This window comes from Arachis hypogaea, chromosome 13 (genome assembly GCF_003086295.3).
Source record: "Arachis hypogaea cultivar Tifrunner chromosome 13, arahy.Tifrunner.gnm2.J5K5, whole genome shotgun sequence".
NCBI classification, from domain to species: Eukaryota; Viridiplantae; Streptophyta; class Magnoliopsida; order Fabales; family Fabaceae; genus Arachis; species Arachis hypogaea.
This window is the reverse complement of record NC_092048.1, coordinates 91,864,054-91,885,775: the sequence shown is the minus strand read 5'-3', so window position 1 is coordinate 91,885,775 and position 21,722 is coordinate 91,864,054.

Here is a 21,722-nt window from a genome sequence, read left to right as displayed (position 1 = left end):
ATTACTTCCTCATTCTCTTCATCACTTTCAGGAACAACATAATTTAAAGTACTATAAACAGCCCTAACCAAGTGAGGATAATATTCATCCTTAGTTTGTACAAAATAAGTCAAGTGTTGTGTTTACAAAGCATTCCAGAACAAATTATAATGTCTACCATGAATGAAATTGGCTGTTATATACCTGGGAAGAACAATCGCCCTTGACTTGAACTTCTCCACATGGTTGTTCAATGCCTTTGGAGACAACATCCACCTTGCCATGTAATGGGATGAAGAAACTAGTCTGGTGGATGCAGAACTTTCACCTTCAACTCTAGCTCTCTTTGCGTTTTTAGTTCTGGCTATTTTGGGATATTAGTTTGGTGGGTTTTGTAGAGATTTGGATAAGGATTAATATATATGTAGTTTGGAGTGGGTGTTGATGAGATTGGAGAAGATAAAGAGAGAAATTTTCTAAATTTAGAGAGAGAAGAGAGGTTATGCAGAAATGGAGTTATATTTAAAAAAGGAGGGATACCAATCGATTGAATGCAGAAGAAAACCGACACATTTTAATCGATTGTATTATCAGACCAATCGATTGAATTTGAAAACACCATTAATCACGTAAAAACTTCGGTCGATTATATTATCATACCAATCAATTAAATTTTGATATATCATTCTAATAGCGTAAGTCAATCGATTGGGTAACACAACCAATCGATTGAATTGTGAGACCTCACGTTGCTTTGAAGACTTCAATTGATTGAATAAGAAAAAGCACACATGTCTTGCAAAAATCAATCGATTGTGTATCAATTCCAATCGATTGAATTATGGGAAACCTGAAATTCAATCGATTATTTTGTGAATCCAATCGATTGATTTTCTAAGAAACACGATTTCACAACCGTATACGGATGTAACAAATCAAAGATAAAATTTTAATCAATTAGGATCGCCAAAAAGATTATTACGATTAATGAAAGATCTAATTTATTATTGTTTTTGTTTTTGATTATTAATGAACATGATAGATAAATGATAAAATAATAATTTATGAAATAAAAAATAGATTTTATAATTAAATAATATATAAAAGATTAATTTGTAATTAAAATTACATATGGACTATTTAGCAGTTATTAAAAAACTTAAAAAATATATTTTGTAATGGGACCATTTAAAGTATGTAATGGCGCTTAAAAACACATATTTTGTAATCCAAGGTCCTATGTATGTAATGGCGCTTAAAGACATGCACAATTCGATACTCCATGGAATTATACAAATACCCAAATGCATAAATTGAAACAGCATGACGGTAGTGTTTTTTGGACTCATCAAATACATATTTCATCTTTCCAGTGAGTGAATTCCATATGAGAAGCCTTAAGTCCTCCTTGAGATAATTTTATACAAAAAACTCCATGGTCTGAGCCAATAAGTGAGTAAAAACCAAGTTGGTTGATCACAATTGGGAGGTTGAGCTGCAAGTGCACTCCATCATTTACATCAGCACGAATGAACCATTGAGAATTTTCGTCTACTGGAGGGTTCCCAACACCAACAATGACATTGATATTTTGGCCCCTTTGTTCAGTCTAGTTCTACTTCACAAAGTATGGTGTGTTAAGCCTGAAATTTCAAGACTTGTTGAGTGTCCTGCATCTGCCAACCGTTTTAAGATCAGCCTTAGTTAAGATCTTCCACACTAAGTCATCACCAAGATATGATAACGATTTTTTTTGGAGAAATGTCACTCATTTGTGAAATGCAGCTTGTAAATTTCTTAGTGAAGTTTCTAAGTAGAGAGGAGTGTTTATGTTTTGTGCTTGTGTCCATTAGATTGAATGCCGTTTATATATAGAATGATAGGAGGTGTATTTCATGCAATCCTAGATCTAATTTGAAGGGTTTATACTACTTCATAATACATATATTCCTTTTTTTATTTACATTGTAGTTGATTGGTCTATAATAACAATGAGCATTTACATGCATCGATACTTGCATCACATCTATACGGTGATTTTCAAATACCCATGGCTTTGCTTTTGTTATAATCTTTCGCAGCTTTGTTTATATGTTTGTTAACCTAAAACATGAAATAGGTTAAGTGATGTGATATAACACCTGGTTTGCACATTTAACCAAGACCATATACACATTGCCATTTGCTAATTCTCCCTATATAGCTGTGACTTTTTTTCTTAATTATTAATTGTCACTTTTAACCTATAAAGCTATAAAAATAATTGTTTAATAGACCATATGTGTAGTTGATGAGCGAATTCTTTGATGGTATAGAATTTCTCTTATAGAAATAAGAACTTCATTGTAAGTATAGTTTTACACCAACAAACAATCCTCCCAATAAAAAATTTGATTGTCACAAATAACAAACCCCAAATAAGAATTAACCGAAGTATTTAAACTCCAGGTCGTCTCACAAGGAATTGCAATGAAATGAATGATTATTGGCTATGAAGGAACAAAGGGGTTTGATTTTTATATTTTTGAAAAAAAATTAAATGATAAGAAAGTAAAATAACAAGAACTAATAAAATAAGGGAAAAGAACTCTTGGCTAGACATAGGTAATTGAGATCACCATCCTTGTCTACAAACCAAATATTGATAATTATGAGGAACCAAGCTCATTAAGTCTACTTCCAAAAGCCTTAAGTACGTAATATCTACTCCTAGACTTGAAGTACGTCAAATGGCTTTGATCACATCAACCCATAAGTCCCAACCTATCTACTAATTAGATTAGTAGTGGGTTAGTGACAATGGGTATTAAATTGATCACCAAGGGTTCTCAAATCACCAATTCAATGAGACCCAATGACTCAAGGTCACTCAATTCCCTTAGCCTAAGCCAAGAGTAAAGAAAACTACTCAAAAACTAATGAAAGCATTTTATCAAACACCTAGTGTGCAAGAAAAGTAAACATCACAAAATGCAAGAATTAAAGAAATCCATGACTAATATAAGCAAGAATTTAACAATAACAATCAAGATCAACATAAAAGAAACATAGAAACATGAAATTACATTAAAAGGAAATTAGATCCAACAATGGTTCATCAACATAAAAGTAACAAATAAGGGAAATGAACAAGTAAAACTAGAAGAGCAAAGATGTAATACAAGAAATTAAGAAGGAAAACTAAATCAAGACAAGAATTGAAAATTAGATTTGAGAAAATTAAACCTAAACTACCCTAAATTCTAGAGAGAAGGAAGAGCTTCTCTCTCTAGAATTCTAACTTAAAACATGATGAAAACTCTACTATGACTACTTGGTTTATTCCCCCATAGTCCTTGGGTTCAATAGCATCAGAAATGAGTTGGATTGGGCCCAAAATGAGCTACAAATCGCTGGCCACAATTTCACTTTAGTGAATCATGCTGATCCATCAGCGTGTACGGGTACAGTGCATGTATGCATCCCTATACGTCAGGCAACTATAACAAATTTTATATCATTTTGAAGCCCTGAATGTTAGCTTTCCAACACAACTAGAACCGCCTCATTTGGATCTCTGTAGCTCAAGTTATGGTCAATTGAGTGCGAAGAGGTCATGCTTGACAGCTTTGCGGTTCCTTCATTTCTTCATGAGTTCTCCCACTTTGCATGCTTTTCTCCTCACTTCCAATCTTTGCCTTCTAAACCTGAAATCACTTAAAAAATATATCAATGCATCAAATGGAATTAAAGTGAATTAAATTTAGTGATTTTAAGGCCTAAAAAGCATGTTTTCACACTCAAGCACAAATTTAGGGAGAATTACAAAACCATGCTATTTCATTAAATAAATGTGAGAAAAGTTGATAAAATCCCCTAAATTAAGCATAAGATAAACCATAAAATTGAGGTTTATCAGTAGTCTCCAAAAAACTACATATAGTGGTTAGTAACTATGCTCCTCCTTGCACACTTTTGTGCAATGTGCTTTGAGTTGACTAAAGACACGAAAGACTGATTATATGTATAAACAAAACCTGCAAAATCAGCTTTCAATATATACATATTTGAATGCTTAGAAAAGTAAAAAAACTTTTTGGCTAATTGGTGCATGAAATTACAATCACACTTTTGCAACTCCGCACAACTAACTAGCAAGTGCACTGGGTCGTCCAAGTAATACCTTACGTGAGTAAGGGTCGATCCCACGGAGATTGTCGGCTTGAAGCAAGCTATGGTTATATTGTAATTCTTAGTCAGGATATCAGTAATGATTCTTAGTTTTAATGGTAAAAAGTAAAAGAACATGAAATAAATACTTGTTATGCAGTAATGAAGAACATGTTGTGGTTTTGGAGATGCTTTATCTTCTGAATCTCTGCTTTCCTACTGTCTTCTTCTTCATGCACATAAGGCTCCTTCCATGGCAAGCTTTATGTTGGGCATCACCGTTGTCAATGGCTACTTCCCGTCCTCTTAGTGAAAATGTTCCAAATGCGCTGTCACCGCACGGCTAATCAGCTGTTGGTTCTTGATCATGTTGGAATAGGATCCATTGATCCTTTTGCGTCTGTCACACGCCCAACACTCGCGAGTTTGAAGCTCGTCATGGTCATCCCTTCCCAGATCCTACTCAGAATGCCACAGACAAGGTTTAGACTTTCTGGATCTTAGGAATGGCCACCAGTAATTCTAGCCTATACCACGAAGGTTCCAATCTTAGATTAGAAACCCAAGAGATACACATTCAAGCTTGATTGCATGTAGAACAGAGGTGGTTGTCAGGCACGCGTTCATAGGTGAGAATGATGATGATTGTCATGGATCATCACATTCATCAGGTTGAAGTGCGAATGAATATCTTAGAATAGAAGCAAGCATGATAGAATGGAAAACAGTAGTAATTGCATTAATTCATGAAGAACAGCAGAGCTCCTCACCCCCAACAATGGGGTTTAGATACTCATGCCGTAGAAAATACAATATGAAACGTGTAGAATGTCATGAAGTACAAAATGAATCACTAAAAGTGGTTTTTATAATCAACTAGTGACCTAGGGTTATAGAAAATGAGTAAGCTCGGGTGTTTAGTGTAAAAATCCACTCTCGGGGCCCACTTGGTGTGTGCTTGGGATGAGCATTGAAGCTTTCATGTGTAGAGACTTTTCTTGGAGTTAAACGCCAGCTTTTATGCCAGTTCTGGCGTTTTGAAGCCAGAATTTCTATGCTGACTTGGAACGCCAGTTTGGGCCATCAAATCTCAGAAAAAGTATAGACTATTATATATTGCTGGAAAGCCCAGGATGTCTACTTTCCAACGCAATTGAGAGCGCGCAAATTGAGTATCTGTAGCTCCAGAAAATCTACTTCGAATGCAGGGAGGTCAGAATCCAACAACATCTGCAGCCCTTTTTCAGCCTCTGAATCAAATTTTTGCTCAGGTCCCTCAATTTCAGCCAGAAAATACCTGAAATCACAGAAAAATACACAAACTCATAGTAAAGTCTAGAAATATGATTTTTGAATAAAAACTAATAAAAACATAATAAAAACTAACTAAAATATACTAAAAACATACTAAAAACAATGCCAAAAAGCGTATAAATTATCCGCTCATCACAACACCAAACTTAAATTGTTGCTTGTCCCCAAGCAACTAAAAGTCAAATAGGATAAAAAGAAGAGAATATACAATGAATTCCAAAAACATCTATGAAGATCAGTATTAATTAGATGAGCGGGGCTTTTAGCTTTTTGCTTCTGAACAGTTTTGGCATCTCACTTTATCCTTTGAAGTTCAGAATGATTGGCATCTATAGGAACTCAGAATTCAGATAGTGTTATTGATTCTCCTAGTTCAGTATGTTGATTCTTGAACACAGCTGCTTTTTGAGTCTTGGCCGTGACCCTAAGCATTTTGTTTTCCGGTATTACCACCGGATACATAAATGCCACAGACACATAACTGGGTGAACCTTTTCAGATTGTGACTCAGCTTTGTTAGAGTCCCCAATTAGAGGTGTCCAGAGCTCTTAAGCACACTCTTTTTACTTTTGGACCACGACTTTAACCGCTCAGTCTCAAGTTTTCACTTGACACCTTCACGCCACAAGCACATGGTTAGGGACAGCTTGGTTTAGCCGCTTAGGCTAGGATTTTATTCCTGTGGGCCCTCCTATCCACTGATGCTCAAAGCCTTGGATCCTTTTTTATTTTACCCTTGCCTTTTGGTTTAAAGGGCTATTGGCTTTTTCTGGTTGCTTTTTCTTTTTTTTTCTTTTTCTTTTTTTTTTCTTCTTTTTTTTTTGCCATTTTTTTTCTGCAAGCTATTCACTGCTTTTTCTTGCTTCAAGAATCATTTTTATGATTTTTTAGATTATCAAAAACATTTCTCCTTTTCCATTATTCTTTCAAGAGCCAACAATTTTAACATTCATGAACAACAAATTCAAAAAATATGCACTGTTCAAGCATTCATTCAGAAAACAAATAATACTGCCACCACATCAAAATAATTAATCTGTTTTAAAATTCGAAATTCATGTACTTCTTTTTCTTTCTGCAATTAAAACACTTTTTATTTAAGAAAGATGATGGATTCATAGGACATTCATAGCTTTAAGGCATAGACACTAAGACACTAATGATCATGTAATAAAGACACAAACATAGATAAACATAAAGCATAAAAATTTGAAAACAGAAAATAAAGAACAAGGAAATTAAAGAACGGGTCCACCTTAGTGATGGCGGCTAGTTCTTCCTCTTGAAGATCTTATGGAGTGCTTGAGCTCCTCAATGTCTCTTCCTTGCCTTTGTTGCTCCTCTCTCATGATTCTTTGATCTTCTCTAATTTCATGGAGGAGGATAAAATGCTCTTGGTGTTTCACCCTTAGTTATCCCATATTGGAACTTAATTCTCCTAGAGAGGTGTTAATTTGCTCCCAATAATTTTGTGGAGGAAAATGCATCCCTTGAGATGAATCTCTCCATCTCCCATGACTCGGAGGTGGAAGCTTTTGCCTTCCCTTTCCTCTTTCTAGAGGTTTCTCCGGCCTTAGGTGCCATAAATGGTTATAGAAAAATAAAAAGCAACACTTTTACCACACCAAACTTAGAAGGTTTGCTCGTCCTCGAGCAAAAGAAGAAGGAAGAGGATAGAGGAAGAAAAAATAGAGGAGATGGAGGGGGGTTAGTGTTTCGGCCAAGGGGGAGAAGTTTGGGAGGGAAATTGGTTTAAATTTGAATGGTGAGGTAGGTGGGGTTTATGATGGATGGATATGGATTGGTGAAGGGTATTTGGGGAAGAGTATTATGAAAAGGTGTGAAGAAGAGAGAGAGTGAGTTGAGATTGGTGGGGATCCTGTGGGGTCAACAGATCCTGAGGTGTCAAGGATTTCTCATCCCTGCACCAATTAGGCTTGCAAAACGCCCTTTGCTGCCAATCCTGGCGTTTAACGCCAGTCTGGTGCCCATTTCTGGCGTTAAACGCCCAAAATGGTGCCAGACTGGGCGTTTAACGCCCATTCTGCTGCCCTTACTGGCGTTTGAACGCCAGTAAGCTCCTCCTCCAGGGTGTGTTATTTTTAATGCTGTTTTTCATTCTGTTTTTGCTTTTTCATTTATTTTTGTGACTCCACATGATCACCAAGCTAAAGAAAAATATAAAATAACAATGGAAAATAAATATATATGATTAAAGAACATTGGGTTGCCTCCCAATAACCGCTTCTTTATTGTCTTTAGCTGGACCTTGACTGAGCTTTATTCTAGTCTCAGTTTTGAGCATTCTTGCTCAAAATTGCTTTCAAGATAATGTTTGATTCTCTGTCCATTAACAATGAACTTTTTGTCAGAGTCAATATCCTGAAGCTCAACATATCCATATGGTGATACACTTGTAATCACATATGGTCCCCTCCACCGGGATTTCAATTTCCCGGAAAATAGTCTGAGCCTAGAGTTAAATAGCAGAACCTTCTGTCTTGGTTCAAAGACTCTAGATGACAGTTTCTTGTCATGCCACTTTTTTTCTTTTTCCTTATAAATTTTTGCATTTTCAAAAGCATTGAGTCTGAACTCCTCTAGCTCATTTAGCTGGAGCAATCTTTTCTCACCAGCTAACTTAGCATCCAGGTTTAGGAATCTAGTTGCCCAGTAGGCTTTATGTTCCAGTTCCACGGGCAGATGACAGGCCTTGCCATACACAAGCTGGTATGGAGAGGTTCCTATAGGAGTCTTGAATGCTGTTCTGTATGCTCACAGAGCATCATCCAAGCTCTTTGCCCAATCCTTTCTACGGATAATTATAGTCCGTTCCAGGATTCTTTATTGCTCTCTATTAGAGACTTCAGCCTGCCCATTTGTCCGTGGATGCTACGGAGTTGCTACTTTGTGACTAATTCCATATCGGACCATAGCAGAGTAAAGCTGTTTATTGCAGAAATGGGTGCCCCCATCACTAATTAGTACTCTGGGAACACCAAATCTGCTGAAAATATGTTTTTGAAGGAACTTCATCACAGTCTTGGTATTATTAGTGGGTGTGGCAATTAACTCCACCCATTTAGATACGTAGTCTACTGCCACTAGAATGTAAGTGTTTGAGTATGATGGTGGGAAAGGACCCATGAAGTCAATACCCCATACATCAAACAACTCAATCTCTAAGAGCCCTTGTTGAGGCATGGCGTAACCATGAGGTAAGTTGCCAGCTCTTTGGCAACTGTCACAGTTACGCACAAACTCTCGGACATCTCTATAGAGAGTAGGCCAGTAGAAGCCACATTGGAGAACTTTAGTGGCTGTGCGCTCACTTCCGAAATGTCCTCCATACTGTGATCCATGGCAATGCCACAGGATCTTCTGTGCCTCTTCTCTAGGGATGCATCTACGGATCATTCCGTCTGCACATCTCTTAAAGAGATATGGTTCATCCCACAAGTAGTACTTTGCATCAGAAATTAGTTTTTTCTTTTGCACCCTGCTGTACTCCTGGGGTATGAACCTCACAACTTTATAATTTGCAATATCTGCAAACTATGGTGCTTCCTGAATGGCAAAGAGTTGCTCATCTGGAAAGGTCTCAGAGATCTCAGTAGAAGGGAGGGACGCCCCAACTACTGGTTCTATCCGGGACAGGTGATCAGCTACCTGGTTCTTTGTCCCTTTTCTGTCTCTTATTTCTATATCAAACTCTTGCAGAAGCAACACCCATCTTATGAGCCTGGGTTTTGAATCCTACTTTATGAGTAAATATTTAAGAGCAGCATGGTCAGTGTACACAATTACTTTTGATCCTACTAAATAGGATCTAAACTTGTCAATGGCATAAACCACTGCTAGCAGCTCTTTTTCTGTGGTTGTGTAATTCTTCCGTGTGTCATTTAGAACATGAATGGCATAGTAAATGACGTGCAGAAGCTTGTTATGCCTCTGTCCCAACACTGCACCAATGGCATGGTCACTGGCATCACACATTAGTTCGAATGGTAATGTCCAGTCTGGAGCAGAGATGACTGGTATTGTGACCAGCTTAGCTTTCAGGGTTTCAAACGCTTGCAAACACTCTGTGTCAAACACAAATATTGTGTCAGCAGCTAGCAGGTTGCTTAGAGGTTTTGCAATTTTTGAAAAATCCTTTATGAACCTCCTATAGAATCCTGCATGCCCCAAAAAGCTTCTGATTGCCTTAACATTGGCAGGTGGTGGTAATTTTTCAATCACCTCTACCTTGGCTTGATCCATCTCTATTCCCTTGCTTGAAATTTTGTGCCCAAGGACAATTCCTTCAGTCACCATAAAGTGACATTTTTCCTAGTTTAAGACCAGGTTAGTCTCTTAGCACCTTTTCAGGACAAGTGATAGATGATCAAGACAGGAGCTGAATGAGTCTCCAAATACTGAGAAGTCATCCATGAAGACTTCCAGGAACTTCTCTACCATATCAGAGAAGATAGAGAGCATGCACCTCTGAAAGGTTGCAGGTGCATTGCACAGACCAAAAGGCATTCTTCTGTAAGCAAATACTCTAGATGGACATGTGAATGCTGTTTTCTCTTGGTCTTGAGGATCCACTGTAATTTGGTTGTAGCGTGAATAGCCATCCAAAAAGCAGTAGTATTCATGGCCTGCTAGTCTCTCTAGCATCTGGTCTATGAATGGTAAAGGAAAATGATCATTTCTGGTGGCTGTATTGAGCCTTCTGTAGTCAATACACATACGCCACCCTGTAACTGTTCTTGTAGGAACCAGTTCATTCTTTTCATTATGAACCACTGTCATGCCTCCCTTATTGGGGACAACGTGGACATGACTCACCCAGGGGCTATAAGAAATAGGATAAATAATCCCAGCCTCTAGTAACTTAGTGACCTCTTTTTGCACCACCTCCTTCATGGCTGGATTTAGCCGCCTTTGTGGTTGAACCACTGGCTTAGCATCATCCTCCAATAGGATCTTGTGCATGCATCTTACTGGGCTAATGCCCTTAAGATCACTTATGGACCACCCAAGAGCTGTCTTGTGTGTCCTTAGCACTTGAATTAGTGCTTTCTCTTCTTGTGGATTTAAAGCAGAGCTTATGATCACTGGAAAAGTGTCACCTTCTCCCAGAAATGCATATTTCAGGGATGGTGGTAGTGGTTTGAGCTCGGGTTTAGGAGGTTTCTTCTCTTCCTGAGGGATTTTCAGAGGTTCTTTTATTTCCTCTGATTCCTCCAGATCAGGCTGAACATCTTTAAAGATGTCCTCTAGCTCTGATTCGAGACTTTCAGTCATATTGATCTCTTCCACCAAAGAGTCAATGATATCAGCGCTCATGCAGTCATTTGATGTGTCTGGATGCTGCATAGCTTTGACAGCATTTAACTTGAACTCATCCTCATTGACTCTCAGGGTCACTTCCCCTTTTTGTACATCAATAAGAGTTCGTCCAGTTGCTAGAAAAGGTCTCCTAGAATGAGAGTTGCACTCTTGTGCTCCTCTATTTCCAGCACTACAAAGTCAGTGGGAAAGGCAAATGGCCCAACCTTGACAATCATGTCCTCAATTATACCTGATGGATATTTAATGGAGCCATCAGCAAGTTGAAGACATATCTGGGTTAGTTTGACTTCTTCAGTCAAGCCAAGCTTTCTAATAGTGGATGCAGGTATTAGGTTGATACTTGCTCCAAGGTCACATAGAGCTGTCTTGGTACAAGCACCCTCTAATGCGCATGGTATTATAAAGCTTCTTGGATCTTGAAGCTTCTCTGGTAAGCTTTTCAGATTGACTGCACTGCATTCTTCAGTGAGAAACACTTTTTCAGTTTCTCTCCAATCCTTCTTATGCCTTAAGATCTCTTTCATGAACTTAGCATAAGAGGGTATTTGCTCAAGTGCCTCTGCAAATGGGATCTTTATCTCACGAGTCCTGAGATAGTCTGCAAAGCGGGAAAATTGTTTATCCTGCTTCGCTTGGCGGAGTTTCTGAGGATCAGGCATCTTGGTTTTATATTCTTCAACCTTAGTTGCTGTAGGTTTATTCCCTACAGAGGTGGTTGGAGAAGCCTTTTTAGAGGGGTTATGATCAGCACTTGCAGGTGTCTGATCCCTCATTGGCGTTTGAACGCTAGGATAGGATGCTGGATGGGCGTTTAACGCTAGCTTCCCACCCTTTTCTGGCGTTTGAACGCCAGAAGTGGGCATCCACTGGGCGTTTAACGCCAATCTTTCACCTTTTTCTGGCATTTGAATGCCAGAATTATTCCTCTCTGGGCTCTTGCTGTCCTCAGAGGGATTTTGGGCAGTGGTTTGGTCATCCTCTGTCAGTTATTCCTTTCTTGGCTTTCTGTTACTTTGAGCTAATTTATTCAATGTCTTCCCGCTCCTTAATTGGATAGCTTGGCATTCTTCTGTTATCTGTTTAGATAGCTGCTGTCTTGTCTGATTCAATTGTGCTTCCATATTCTTGTTAGCATTTTTAGTGTCTTGGAGCATCTCTTTAAATTCTGCTAATTAGTTTGTCATAAAGAGCAATTGTTGATTAAGCTCAATAATCTGTTCTTGAGGATTAGGGTCAGTTGTTACTGCCCTAGCTTCTTCCTTTATGGAGGACTCACTGCTAGAGTACAAGTGTTGATTTCTAGCAACCGTATCTATAAGTTCTTGAGCTTCTTCAATCGTCTTTCTCAGGTGTATAGATCCACCAGCTGAGTGGTCTAGAGACATCTGAGCTTTTTCTGTAAGCCCATAGTAGAAGATGTCTAACTGTACCCACTCTGAAAACATTTCAGAGGGGCATTTTCTCAGCATCCCTCTGTACCTCTCCCAGGCATTATAAAGGGATTCATTATCCTCTTGTCTAAAGCCATGGATGTCCAGCCTTAGCTGTGTCATCCTTTTTGGAGGGTAAAATTGATTCAGGAATTTGTCTGATAACTGTCTCCATGTTTTTATGCTTGCTGCGGGTTGGTTATTTAACCACCTCTTAGCTTGATCTTTTACAGCAAATGGAAATAGTAATAATCTGTAGACATCCTGATCCACTTCTTTATCACGTACTGTGTCAGCAATTTGTAAGAACTGTGCTAGAAACTTAGTAGGTTCTTCTTGTGGAAGACCGGAATTCTGACAATTTTGCTGCACCATGATAATGAGCTGAGGGTTTAGCTCAAAACTGCTTGCTTTAATGGGAGGTATATAGATGCTACTCCCATATGCAGCTGTAATGGGGTTAGCATATGACCCCAGAGTCCTTCTAGACTGTTCATTTCCGCTTATGTCCATGATGGAGAAAAGGGAATTGATATGAATTGCAAATAAATTATATTTTTAAATATTTTTTTATTCTATTTAATTAAAAGTAACCGAAAATAAAACAAAATAAATGGGAGATAAAATAAAACTTTCGAAAATTAGAAGAAAATAAAATAAAAGCAAATTGAAAACTAAATTAATTAATTAATTAAAAAGATTTTGGAATTAGCAATCAGAAAGATATGATTGAAAATTATTTTGAAAAAGATATGATTTAGAAGATATGATTGTAATTTATTAAAAAAAAGATATGATTGAAAATTATTTTGAAAAAGATATGATTGAGAAGATATGATTGAAGAAATTAAAAAGATTTGATTTTTGAAAAAGATTTGAAAAGATCAATTTTTGAAATTAGAATTTTGACTTGACTAAAAAAAAGATATGATTTTGAAAATCTTTGACTAATTTAATGCAAAATTTTGAAATTTATGAGTAAAATAAGGAAAAGATATTTTTTTTTGATTTTTGAATTTTAATGAGGAAAGAGAAAAACAACAAAATGACACCAAACTTAGAAATTTTAGATCAAAACAAAGAGAACAAACAAGAAAACTTTGAATGTCAAGATGAACACCAAGAACACTTTGAAGATCAAGATGAACACCAAGAACAAATTTTTGAAAAATTTTTAAGTAAATAAAAGCACAAAAACACCAAACTTAAAATTTTTAAAAAATCAAACACAAATTTTCAAAAATTTAAAGGGAAAACACAAAGAAGACACCAAACTTAGAATTTTTAAAGATCAAGAAAAAACTAAGAACATGCAAATTCGAAAAATTAAAAGAAAATAAAAGCATGCAATTGAAACCAAACTTAAAATATGAAACTAACTCAAATAAAAGACTCAAATTTAGTGACTCTAAACCAATAAAAATAAATTATTCCTAATCTAAGCAACAAAATAAACCGTCAGTTGTCCAAACTCGAACAATCCCCAGCAATGGCGCCAAAAACTTGGTGCACGAAATTACAATCACACTTTTGCAACTCCGCACAACTAACCAGCAAGTGCACTGGGTCGTCCAAGTAATACCTTACGTGAGTAAGGGTCGATCCTACGGAGATTGTCGGCTTGAAGCAAGCTATGGTTATCTTGTAATTCTTAGTCAGGATATCAGTAATGATTCTTAGTTTTAATGGTAAAAAGTAAAAGAACATGAAATAAATACTTGTTATGCAGTAATTAGAATATGTTGAGGTTTTGGAGATGCTTTGTCTTCTGAATCTCTGCTTTCCTACTGTCTTCTTCTTCATGCACGCAAGTCTCCTTCCATGGCAAGCTTTATGTTGGGCATCACCGTTGTCAATGGCTACTTCCCGTCCTCTCAGTGAAAATGTTCCAAATGCGCTGTCACCGCACGGCTAATTAGCTGTTGGTTCTCGATCATGTTGGAATAGGATCCATTGATCCTTTTGCGTCTATCACACGCCCAACACTCGCGAGTTTGAAGCTCGTCACGGTCATCCCTTCCCAGATCCTACTCAGAATGCCACAGACAAGGTTTAGACTTTTCGGATCTTAGGAATGGCCACCAGTAATTCTAGCCTATACCACGAAGGTTCCAATCTTAGATTAGAAACCCAGGAGATACACATTCAAGCTTGATTGCATGTAGAACGGAGGTGGTTGTCAGGCACGCGTTCATAGGTGAGAATGATGATGATTGTCACGGATCATCACATTCATCAGGTTGAAGTGCGAATGAATATCTTAGAATAGAAGCAAGCGTGATAGAATGGAAAATAGTAGTAATTGCATTAATTCATGAAGAACAACAGAGCTGCTCACCCCCAACAATGGGGTTTAGAGACTCATGCCATAGAAAATACAATATGAAACGTGTAGAATGTCATGAAGTACAAAATGAATCACTAAAAGTGGTTTTTTATAATCAACTAGTGACCTAGGGTTACAGAAAATGAGTAAGCTGGGGTGTTTAGTGTAAAAATCCACTTTCGGGGCCCACTTGGTGTGTGCTTGGGATGAGCATTGAAGTTTTCATGTGTAGAGACTTTTCTTGGAGTTAAACGCCAGTTTTTATGCCAGTTCTGGCGTTTTGAAGCCAGAATTTCTATGCTGACTTGGAACGCCAGTTTGGGCCATCAAATCTCGGGAAAAGTATAGACTATTATATATTGCTGGAAAGCTCAGGATGTCTACTTTCCAAAGCAATTGAGAGCGCACCAATTGGGTATCTGTAGCTCCGGAAAATCTACTTCGAATGCAGGGAGGTCAGAATCCAACAGCATCTGCAACCCTTTTTCAGCCTCTGAATCAAATTTTTGCTCAGGTCCCTCAATTTCATCCAGAAAATACCTGAAATCATAGAAAAATACACAAACTCATAGGAAAGTCCAGAAATATGATTTTTGAATAAAAACTAATAAAAACATAATAAAAACTAACTAAAATATACTAAAAACATACTAAAAACAATGCTAAAAAGCGTATAAATTATCCGCTCATCACAACACCAAAATTAAATTGTTGCTTGTCCCCAAGCAACTAAAAGTCAAATAGGATAAAAAGAAGAGAATATACAATAAATTCCAAAAACATATATGAAGATCAGTATTAATTAGATGAGCTGGGCTTTTAGCTTTTTGCTTCTGAACAGGTTTGGCATCTCACTTTATCCTTTGAAGTTCAGAATGATTGGCATCTATAGGAACTCAGAATTCAGATAGTGTTATTGATTCTCCTAGTTCAGTATGTTGAATCTTGAACACAGCTACTTTATGAGTCTTGGCCGTGACCCTAAGCATTTTGTTTTCCAGTATTACCACCGGATACATAAATGCCACAGACACAAAACTGGGTGAACCTTTTCAGATTGTGACTCAGCTTTGCTAGAGTCCCCAATTAGAGGTGTCCAGAGCTCTTAAGCACACTCTTTTTGCTTTTGGACCACGACTTTAACCGCTCAGTCTCAAGTTTTCACTTGACACCTTCACGCCACAAGCACATGGTTAGGGACAGCTTGGTTTAGCCGCTTAGGCTAGGATTTTATTCCTGTGGGCCCTCCTATCCACTGATGTTCAAAGCCTTGGATCCTTTTTTATTTTACCCTTGCCTTTTGGTTTAAAGGGCTATTGGCTTTTTCTGCTTGCTTTTTCTTTTTTTTTTCTTCTTTTTTTTTGCCATTTTTTTTTCTGCAAGCTATTCACTTCTTTTTCTTGCTTCAAGAATCATTTTTATGATTTTTTAGATTATCAACAACATTTCTCCTTTTCCATTATTCTTTCAAGAGCCAACAATTTTAACATTCATGAACAGCAAATTCAAAAAATATGCACTGTTCAAGCATTCATTCAGAAAACAAATAATATTGCCACCACATCAAAATAATTAATCTGTTTTAAAATTCGAAATTCATGTACTTCTTTTTCTTTTTGCAATTAAAACACTTTTTATTTAAGAAAGATGATGAATTCATAGGACATTTATAGCTTTAAGGCATAGACACTAAGACACTAATGATCATGTAATAAAGACACAAATATAGATAAACATAAAGCATAAAAATTTGAAAACAGAAAATAAAGAACAAGGAAATTAAAGAACGGGTCCACCTTAGTGATGGCGGCTAGTTCTTCCTCTTGAAGATCTTATGGAGTGCTTGAGCTCCTCAATGTCTCTTCCTTGCCTTTGTTTCTCCTCTCTCATGATTCTTTGATCTTCTCTAATTTCATGGAGGAGGATAGAATGCTCTTGGTGTTTCACCCTTAGTTATCCCATATTGGAACTTAATTCTCCTAGGGAGGTGTTAATTTGCTCCCAATAACTTTGTGGAGGAAAATGCATCCCGTGAGATGAATCTCTCCATCTCCCATGACTCGGAGGTGGAATCTTTTGCCTTTCCTTTCCTCTTTCTAGAGGTTTCTCCGGCCTTAGGTGCCATAAATGGTTATAGAAAAACAAAAAGCAACACTTTTACCACACCAAACTTAGAAGGTTTGCTCGTCCTCAAGCAAAAGAAGAAGGAAGAGGGTAGAGGAAGAAGAAATAGAGGAGATGGAGGGGGGGGGTTAGTGTTTCAGCCAAGGGGGAGAAGTTTGGGAGGGAAAGTGGTTTGAATTTGAATGGTGAGGTAGGTGGGGTTTATGATGGATGGATATGGATTGGTGAAGGGTATTTGGGGAAGAGTATTATGAAATGGTGTGAAGAAGAAAGAGAGTGAGTTGAGGTTGGTGGGGATCCTGTGGGGTCCACAGATCCTGAGGTGTCAAGGATTTCTCATCCCTGCACCAATTAGGCTTGCAAAACGCCCTTTGCTGCCAATCCTGGCGTTTAACGCCAGGTTGCTGCCCATTTCTGGCGTTTAACGCCAGCTTCTTGCCCTTTTCTGGTGTTAAACGCCAGTCTGGTGCCCATTTCTGGCGTTAAATGCCCAGAATGGTGCCAGACTGGGCGTTTAACGCCCATTCTGCTGCCCTTACTGGCGTTTGAACGCCAGTAAGCTCCTCCTCCAGGGTGTGCTATTTTTAATGCTGTTTTTCATTCTGTTTTTGCTTTTTCAGTTATTTTTGTGACTCCACATGATCATCAAGCTAAAGAAAAATATAAAATAACAATGGAAAATAAATATATATGATTAAAGAACATTGGGTTGCCTCATAATAACCGCTTCTTTATTGTCTTTAGCTGGACCTTGACTGAGCTTTATTCTAGTCTCAGTTTTGAGCATTCTTGCTCAAAATTGCTTTCAAGATAATGTTTGATTCTCTGTCCATTAACAATGAACTTTTTGTCAGAGTCAATATCCTGAAGCTCAACATATCCATATGGTGATACACTTGTAATCACATATGGTCCCCTCCACCGGGATTTCAAATTCCCAGGGAATAGTCTGAGCCTAGAGTTAAATAGCAGAGCCTTCTGTCTTGGTTCAAAGACTCTAGATGACAGTTTCTTGTCATGCCACTTTTTTTCTTTTTCCTTATAAATTTTTGCATTTTCAAAAGCATTGAGTCTGAACTCCTCTAGCTCATTTAGCTGGAGCAATCTTTTCTCACCAGCTAACTTAGCATCCAGGTTTAGGAATCTAGTTGCCCAGTAGGCTTTATGTTCCAGTTCCACGGGCAGATGACAGGCCTTGCCATACACAAGCTGGTATGGAGAGGTTCCTATAGGAGTCTTGAATGCTGTTCTCTATGCTCACAGAGCATCATCCAAGCTCTTTGCCCAATCCTTTCTACGGATAATTATAGTCCGTTCCAGGATTCTTTATTGCTCTCTATTAGAGACTTCAGCCTGCCCATTTGTCCGTGGATGATACGGAGTTGCTACTTTGTGGCTAATTCTATATCGGACCATAGCAGAGTAAAGCTGTTTATTGCAGAAATGGGTGCACCCATCACTAATTAGTACTCTGGGAACACCAAATCTGCTGAAAATATGTTTCTGAAGGAACTTCATCACAGTCTTGGTATCATTAGTGGGTGTGGCAATTGCCTCTACCCATTTAGATATGTAGTCTACTGCCACTAGAATGTAAGTGTTTGAGTATGATGGTGGGAAAGGACCCATGAAGTCAATACCCCATACATCAAACAACTCAATCTCTAAGAGCCCTTGTTGAGGCATGGCGTAACCATGAGGTAAGTTGCCAGCTCTTTGGCAACTGTCACAGTTACGCACAAACTCTCGGACATCTCTATAGAGAGTAGGCTAGTAGAAGCCACATTGGAGGACTTTAGTGGCTGTGCGCTCACTTCCGAAATGTCCTCCATACTGTGATCCATGGCAATGCCATAGGATCTTCAGTGCCTCCTCTCTAGGGATGCATCTGCGGATCATTCCGTCTGCACATCTCTTAAAGAGATATGGTTCATCCCACAAGTAGTACTTTGCATCAGAAATTAGTTTTTTCTTTTGCACCCTGCTGTACTCCTGGGGTATGAACCTCACAACTTTATAATTTGCAATATCTGCAAACTATGGTGCTTCATGAATGGCAAAGAGTTGCTCATCTGGAAAGGTCTCAGAGATCTCAGTAGAAGGGAGGGACGCCCCAACTACTGGTTCTATCCGGGACAGGTGATCAGCTACCTGGTTCTCTGTCTCTTTTCTGTCTCTTATTTCTATATCAAATTCTTGCAGAAGCAACACCCATCTTATGAGCCTGGGTTTTGAATCCTGCTTTGTGAGTAAATATTTAAGAGCAGCATGGTCAGTGTACACAATTACTTTTGATCCTACTAAATAGGATCTAAACTTGTCAATGGCATAAACCACTGCTAGTAGCTCTTTTTCTGTGGTTGTGTAATTCTTCCGTGTGTCATTTAGAACATGAATGGCATAGTAAATGACGTGCAGAAGCTTGTTATGCCTTTGTCCCAACACTGCACCAATGGCATGGTCACTGGCATCACACATTAGTTCGAATGGTAATGTCCAGTCTGGTGTAGAGATGACTGGTATTGTGACCAGCTTAGCTTTCAGGGTTTCAAACGCTTGCAGACACTCTGTGTCAAACACAAATGCTGTGTCAGCAGCTAGCAGGTTGCTTAGAGGTTTTGCAATTTTTGAAAAATCCTTTATGAACCTCCTATAGAATCCTACATGCCCCAAAAAGCTTCTGATTGCCTTAACATTGGCAGGTGGTGGTAATTTTTCAATCACCTCTACCTTGGCTTGATCCATCTCTATTCCCTTGCTTGAAATTTTGTGCCCAAGGACAATTCCTTCAGTCACCATAAAGTGACATTTTTCCTAGTTTAAGACCAGGTTAGTCTCTTGGCACCTTTTTAGGACAAGTGCTAGATGATCAAGACAGGAGCTGAATGAGTCTCCAAATACTGAGAAGTCATCCATGAAGACTTCCAGGAACTTCTCTACCATATCAGAGAAGATAGAGAGCATGCACCTCTGAAAGGTTGCAGGTGCATTGCACAGACCAAAAGGCATTCTTCTGTAAGCAAATACTCCAGATGGACATGTGAATGCTGTTTTCTCTTGGTCTTGAGGATCCACTGCAATTTGGTTGTAGCCTGAATAGCCATCCAAAAAGTAGTAGTATTTATGGCCTGCTAGTCTCTCTAGCATCTAGTCTATGAATGGTAAAGGAAAATGATCATTTCTGGTGGCTGTATTGAGCCTTCTGTAGTCAATATACATACGCCACCCTGTAACTGTTCTTGTAGGAACCAGTTCATTCTTTTCATTATGAACCACTGTCATGCCTCCCTTCTTGGGGACAACGTGGAAAGGACTCACCCAGGGGCTATCAGAAATAGGATAAATAATCCCAGCCTCTAGTAACTTAGTGACCTCTTTCTGCACCACCTCCTTCATGGCTAGATTTAGCCGCCTTTGTGGTTGAACCACTGGCTTAGCATCATCCTCCAATAGGCTCTTGTGCATGCATCTTACTGGGCTAATGCCCTTAAGATCACTTATGGACCACCCAAGAGCTGTCTTGTGTGTCCTTAGCACTTGAATTAGTACTTTCTCTTCCTGTGGATTTAAAGCAGAGCTTATGATCACTGGAAAAGTGTCACCTTCTCCCAGAAATGCATATTTCAGGGATGGTGGTAGTGGTTTGAGCTCGGGTTTAGGAGGTTTCTCCTCTTCCTGAGGGATTTTCAGAGGTTCTTTTATTTCCTCTGATTCTTCCAGATCAGGCTGAACATCTTTAAAGATGTCCTCTAGCTCTGATTCGAGACTTTCAGTCATATTGATCTCTTCCACCAAAGAGTCAATGATATCAGCGCTCATGCAGTCATTTGATGTGTCTGGATGCTACATAGCTGATGAGCGGATATTTTATACGCTTTTTGGGGTTAATTTCATATAGTTTTTAGTGTGTTTTAGTTAGTTTTTAGTTTATTTTTAGTAGTTTCTAGGCAAAATTCATATTTTTGGACTTTACTATGAGTTTGTGTGTTTTTCTGTGATTTCAGGTTTTTTCTGGCTGAAATTGAGGGAGCTGAGCAAAAATCTGATTTAGGCTGAAAAAGGACTGCTGATGCTGTTGGATTCTGACCTCCCTGCACTCAAAATGGATTTTCTGGAGCTACAGAACTCCAAATGGCGCACTTCTAATTGCGTTGGAAAGTAGACATCCAGTGCTTTTCAGCAATATATAATAGTTCATACTTTTCTCAAGGATAGATGATGTAAACTGGCGTTCAACGCCAGTTCCATGCTGCTGTCTGGCGTCCAGCGCCAGAAACAAGTTACAAAGTGGAGTTGAACGCCAGAAACAGGTTACAACTTGGCGTTGAACACCCAGAACAGCCCAGGCATGTGAGAAGCTTTAGTCTCAGCCCCAGCACACACCAAGTGGGCCCCAGAAGTGGATTTCTGCACTATCTATCATAGTTTACTCATTTTCTGTAAACCTAGGTTACTAGTTTAGTATTTAAACAACTTTTAGAGACTTTTTTGTATCTCATGACATTTCAGATCAAAACTTTATACCTTTTTGACGGCATGAGTCTCTAAACTCCATTGTTGGGGGTGAGGAGCTCTGCTGTGCCTTGATGAGTTAATGCCAGTATTTCTGTTTTCTATTCAATCATGTTTGTTCCTATCTAAGATATTCATTTGCGCCTTATTATGATGAATGTGATGATCTGTGACACTCATCACCATTCTCAACCTATGAACGTGTGCCTGACAACCACCTCCGTTCTACATTAGATTGAGTGAGTATCTCTTAGATTCCTTAATCAGAATCTCCGTGGTATAAGCTAGAATCCATTGGCAGCATCCTTGAGAATCCGGAAAGTCTAAACCTTGTCTGTGGTATTCCTAGTAGGATTCTGGGATTGGATGACTGCGACGAGCTTCAAACTCGCGAGTGCTGGGCGTAGTGACAGACGCAAAAGGATAGCGAATCCTATTCCAGTATGATCGAGAACCTACAGATGATTAGCCGTGCGGTGATAGTGCACCTGGACCATTTTCACTGAAAGGAAGGATTGTAGCCATTGACAACGGTGATCCTCCAA